Source organism: Manacus vitellinus, unplaced genomic scaffold (assembly GCF_001715985.3).
Source record: "Manacus vitellinus isolate BGI_N305 unplaced genomic scaffold, ASM171598v3 scaffold_11_pilon, whole genome shotgun sequence".
Classification (NCBI taxonomy): domain Eukaryota; kingdom Metazoa; phylum Chordata; class Aves; order Passeriformes; family Pipridae; genus Manacus; species Manacus vitellinus.
The window spans coordinates 6,925,490-6,931,693 of NW_021938895.1; positions in this window are offsets into that span (position 1 = coordinate 6,925,490).

Consider the following 6,204-nt stretch of genomic DNA (forward strand, 5'->3'; position numbering starts at 1 on the left):
TTGCTGTATGCATTCTCTCACCTCCAAGGTTCAGGACAACATCTTTCTCTTTTCCACATTTCTTTTTGGAATGCAACTTATAAATTAGCCTACATGATCTCAACTTTAATTGAATGTACTGGCCTACCTATATGCTTAAAGCAAGCATGTATTAAACACCCTGATAGATTAAGTCCTGCTGGTTTCTTCCAAACTCAGAAGAGACTCTTGCTGTACCACAATTGATACTTCACTGCTATTGTCATTGTTGCTATTATTTTGGAAAGTTCACTGACCAAGAGTCCCAGCCACAGACTAGCATCCTGTTATGTTTAATGTGATGCAAATGCAGAATAGAAAGATTCAGTGCTTTCTCCTCTCAAAATTTCATGCACAGAGCTGGACTGGGGAAGTTCTAGGAAGCATCAGGCACTTCTAGGAGCATCTCTGCAAGAATGGGCAACACAGTCAGAAATTAAAGGAATTTTAGCTTGTGGAGGGTAGAAACTGTGTCCTACCAGAATTAAGGTAGGTAATTTAACTGCATCTGTATTTTCTTGCAAAGACTACCCTATGTAACCAAGCAGCTGTAGAGTTCATAAGAATATTATGGCCCAGACAAAAGCTGTGAGATTGTCCCCTCCGTAGCAGTGTTAAAATTGATTATGACAAGAGAAGCAGTCCAGTCACCAATCTTGCTAAAAATTGCCCTTTTTTTTTCCTTTTGTGAGAGTTAGAAATTACAGAATGTATTCAAGAGCTAAATTTTGTAAGGTCTGCAGTCCTTCCCTCAGAAGGCACTGCACTGAGTCTACTAATGCACTGGGTTTAGAGGGACAACAGTCCTGGATTAAGTATTCCACTATTTTTAAAAGGGGTTTCCATGTCAAATCTCCTGTATTTTAAAAAACATTTTACACAGTTACATCACCACTCCTACAACTTCTTATTAAATATAGTTCCCAGTGCGACTCCCTGGCTTAAATACAACAGGTACTTTTATGAAACCTGGTTTGAGTTTTTAGTGCAGCTGTGTAGAACTTTCGTAATGAAACCCAAAACCCACCCAGGCTTGAGTTTCATTACAAATCTGAAACTCACATCAGGTTCTCTGAAGGGTTTGTCAGAGTTCACAACTCCAAAGATTTGAGGCTGGATGAAGCAAGTCTATACTGAGTTATGATTTCAGGTGCAAGCCAGGGAAAATGTGATTTGACCCTCAACTAGATAAAACCTGGTAGTTTATCTAGTTGGAAAAAGGAATGAGTCCTTGCTACAGGAAACTAGAGGATGAGTATCATAAGGTCTTGTGAACCAAGGTTTTAAGCTACAGCCCAGTGTAGGTGAAAGTTTTACCAATAGTTATGCTTTTTTATTTTGCCTTTCCCTTATTCATTTCTATTTACTTAGCATTTGTTGTATTGAAATTCAACCTGTTTGTACAGTTTTCAAATGGTCAAATAAAGAGGTAGTACAAATACAAATTCCTCTGGTCTAAGAGAGAAACCATTCATCGGGGAGTCAGGAATCAGAAGATGGATTCTGCATGTGCTTTGACAACTGACTTGTTATCTTGTGCAATGGGGAGAATATTTCCATGTCTGAGAAATGCTTTTACCCTCTAAAGTAAAGCAACTCCAAGATACAAGTCTGTGCTGATACAGCCACATCGTTTCTTGTTCCAGTGCTACTCGCTCAGAATCAGCCTTTGTGCTTCCGCATTGTCCTCCACTGGAGGTGTGAGAAAAGCAACTCTTTGTGTAAAGATACATTAACATTACAGGTGTGAAAATATGAAATCTGCTATCTCAGAATAGTTAGTTCATGTTCATGTTCTTGCTTCAGACATTTTCCCTTTTGCATTTCTTTTGCATCATCCATTAAGTGTCCAGTGAGGGTATTAATCAGAAATGCTTTTCCATCCCTTGCTCCCCCAGTTCCTGGGAGGAAACTTGCACATTTTTGTGTAGTGTTACAGCTTCTGATTTTTGCCAAGACCTCATTAAAAGGTCTAAGTTACAGTAGGACAAAACTTAAGTTTCAAAACCATCCCAATAAATTATGAGTCTAAGTTCCACTTTAAAAAGTGTTTTAGGTATTGAAAAGACTGACTCTCATTGAAAGCTTATGGTATATCAATCACTTGCAAATCAATAAAATGAGAAACTTTTGCCCAAAATATGAATGTTTTAAGTGCCTGTGGGTGGAATCTTGGTTTTAGAAATTGAGTGTATTGTTATAATAACTTTTGGTTCGAGTCCATCACTAATTTTAGTCAGTTGTGAAGAGACTGATGACAATTTTCATGTCAGCAGAGCTAGAGTATCAGTTCATACTCAGATTCATGTCTCCCTAGTAATTAACATATGCAACAGAAGAAAAATAGAGGGTTTTTTAATCTTCTCCAAGAACTATCTAAGAGATGGAGAAAAACACTGTTAAAAAATCATAAATCTGTCAAAATTCACAGAATTTACAAGCTTGTCTTTGTGACATAAAATATGAGTTGGAATAATCTTTACAACTTTATTAAATATAATTGACATCCAGTGGTCAAGTGTCACTGTATATACTCAAAAATTTTGAGCTTGACCTCATAAATGTCACCGGTCTACTAACTTGGAGATGTTGTCCAGCTCTCAGCCAACCTGTTTCAATGTATGACAGCTAATACGTGCATCACAAAGATGTGGTTCCAGGGTCCTGCATAGATCTGAAGGTGCTGGCAGTTCAAATCCTTTTTCTATTACTCCCTTTCTTAACATTCAAGCTGTCCCTGCCCAACTTCATGATGAAGAGGCCAGCTTAGGCTAGGATAAGTGAAAGGAGATTGCATGAGCTGTTGAACTCTTCCCACAAGGAGGAAACCCTTAAAATGTTTGTGATTTTGTGTTGTGATAGCAACAGGATGAGGAAATAGCCTCAAGCTGTGCTAGGGGAGCTTGCAGTCAGACTTCGGGAAGAATTTCTTCACTGAAAGGGTTGTCAAGCATCAGAACAGGCTGTCAGGGGAAAGTGGTGGAGTCACCATCCCAGGAAGTGTCTGAGAAATGACTGGACGTGGCACTTAGTGCTATGGTTTAGTTGATATGATGGTGTTTGACCAAAGGTTGACTCAGTGATCTTGGACATCTTTTCCAACCCTAATAATTCTATGATTCTGTTTTATTCAACCTCCTTTTAACCTGTAAGCTTAAGACCTGGGGACTGTTGTGAACCAGAATATCGTGCTTTGGTTTGTGATTAGAATTGATGATGAGGAATGTCTACAACAGCCTTTTAAGTTGCAGTAGCAAGTCAGCATATATTGGGTTCCCTTTAGTATGTGCAACTTAGTTGTTAAATAAAATTGAGCACTCTAAACTCCATTTGAGAACTGTATTTTGAGAATACACTGCTTTACATAAATCATAAATATTGTCCTTATACTTACAGCCATTGATGAGAAAGACAGATGATTTCTAGTAAAGCATTAGGTGATCTGTGGATCCAAAGTCCTGCAAGAAGAATCCCAAAATCTACATGATGACCCTTAGTATTGGATGTTGCATTTGACTTTCTACTTTTCCTGAGAAATGAAAACATAACATGTTGCCAGACTGCTTCCAATTAGTCACTCATCTGAGGACAGTCTGTAACTGGTTAGTTTTGTAATTAAGAAATATACTCTGGGAATGGCTGTTGGACATGATATAATGTGACAAATTGGACACAAGTCTCAATTCTCTGCTTTCTATCTGTACTATTTATCCTTAAGGGGATTATCAAGTATATGGTTTGTAGATTTTAAAACATATTTTGGGAATGATTTTGGAGAGTTGTGGTTGTTTTATAGTCAGCTGTTGGTCCCTTGGATACACAGATCTTTTGACTCCTTGAAGGTAAGTTGTTGTCCCTGAGGTCAGATCAGAAATCTATTCAAACTTTGCAATGGCTTAGAAACAGTAACAAAGACAGTTTGTGTGAAAAATTGTAGAGAAAATGAATCTACATTACACTGATTAAACTTGTAATTTTAGACAAAATGCAATACATTTCAACATTGTATTTTATAATGGTAAAGATACAAGCTTCTGTTCCTGGTGCTCATTGGAAATATAATGGGAACAAATTATTGTTATAATTATTCTGATTTAATTTGAATAGGCTTTTAAACAATCTAAATAAACCACCAAGAGAATGGGAAAATTAGAGAAGAAGAAACAAATAAGTTTATGACTGAAATGCGTACTTTGTTTGTTATTATAAAACAATGCCATTCACATGCAAAATGCATTTTGGTGCTTATGTCTTTCTTTATATTGCAGGAATACTTATGGACAGTATTCACTTCTACATGACCAGTTTGATTCAATGTCAATCCTGGTTTCATCCAGGAACTGGTAGTCTTTCCTCCCTTCTCTTGTGAAAGAGAAAAGGAGAATTTTTAATCTGTTTCACTCTAACTTGCCCCATTAATGCCTTACACAGGTTTGCTGTGCTCAAAGGAGATAAGAATTCAGAGAGGACTGAGAGAGAATCAGAAGTATGTGGATATAAGCAGAGTAACCACAACCATTCCTTTTAGCCCCAACCCAAAATGACCCTTTGCAGCTCTGGCATCAGTGGAGTGATGAATTAGCATCTTCCTATGACAGTTGTAGTCCTGAAGGAATAGTTCCTTCTCATGTTTCCCTCTGAGTAGTACAGCTGAGAGTATACAGAGGTCAGGCTGGAGCCTTGGCCCTTAGTTTTACAGTGTGAATTGTAAGAGTATGTTCCAATCAGAAATAACTCAGCAAAAGACATAATTTAACTTGGTTAATTATATTGACTCTTATATAGACCATGAGTAAATAAATACCCTGCATACAAGGAAACTTGTTTATGGAATAAATCTTAGCTCAACTAAAATTTGGTGCTTTTAATATGTTCAGAGTACATTTTTAATACTTTCATATGGTCGAATAATGCTTCCACATTGATTTTTCCCCTTATTATTTAATCTACTCTACAGTGAACATACAACAATGGCTCATTGATTTATTGTGAGTGTAGCAATACATTTATAACTGCATGAATCATGCAGATTGCTCAATTCACCACATGCCTTAATAAAAGTTTCACTTTAATAAAACAGAGCTAAGGCAAATATGTCCAGAGCCTGGTCTGACATTCCTTATACATTACCCTGCCTCAGGAAATTATTACTATATATTTTATAGCAGCTACAGTAGGTTGGGGATCAGGATTAGAGCATAGTAACTACTGTGACATTTAGCAGAACTCCTGTGTATGCCATTAACCCTCATGGGATGGACTGGCATGGAAATATTTTAGAACAGTGTTTTTCATCCTTTTTAAATGGTAGACTCAGAAAATCTTCTGTGAAGGTATGGTTCCTCACTTACTGAATTTAAGTCCCTAGCATTTCATTTGTAACTTTCACAAGTGCTTTTGAAGTAGTTTGTGGACCTCACAGGGTCTACTGGTTGTAAAAGGACATCATTGTTCCAGGACAGTTTCCACCACTTGTCTGCACAGAGATGAACTGACCAGTCTCAGTTGCAATAGCCAGACTTTGAAGACAGAGAATAATCTCAACAGTTACACGAATGTCTACCTCATCTCAAACTAGTTGCAACAATTAAATCTCAACAAGTCAATTGAAGTGGATTGAAGTTTTTTCCAGCTGAGATTGTAGAAAGTGTGATCCACTTATCCAAACCTCCTCTTTCATTGTAGGAAAAGATTACTTAGTCTGTTAGACAAACACAAGCCCTTAGGCAGGCTAATCTTCCGACTCTTCCTTCATTTTAGTCAGAACTGGTCTTATGAAATTTCAGACGGAAATAGTGAAATTGTTGTGGCAGCAGAGGTTTCAGAATGTGGAACTTATTGTGAATCAGCACTGAACTCAAAGCTTGGACTGCACTAAGGTAGATGGTTTTCTTTTCATGCATATTCATTTCCTCATCCCAGCTTTTATCAATGATGTCTCTACCGTAGCTCAGATAGAGGAGCTTAGATATTAAGGACAAAGTTATTAATAACATAATTTTTTTAACCTATGTAGTTGAGGTAGAATTTTAAATGTGTTGTTGGTGTTACTACTGAACTTCATAAAAACAGAACTACATCAATGTTAAATGGTTAGAAAATCTTTAATGTTGGGGTGGCCTCTGCTTGCATTAGATTCATTGCACATTGATGTCCTCTATAAAAATGCTGAAGTTCTGATGGAAG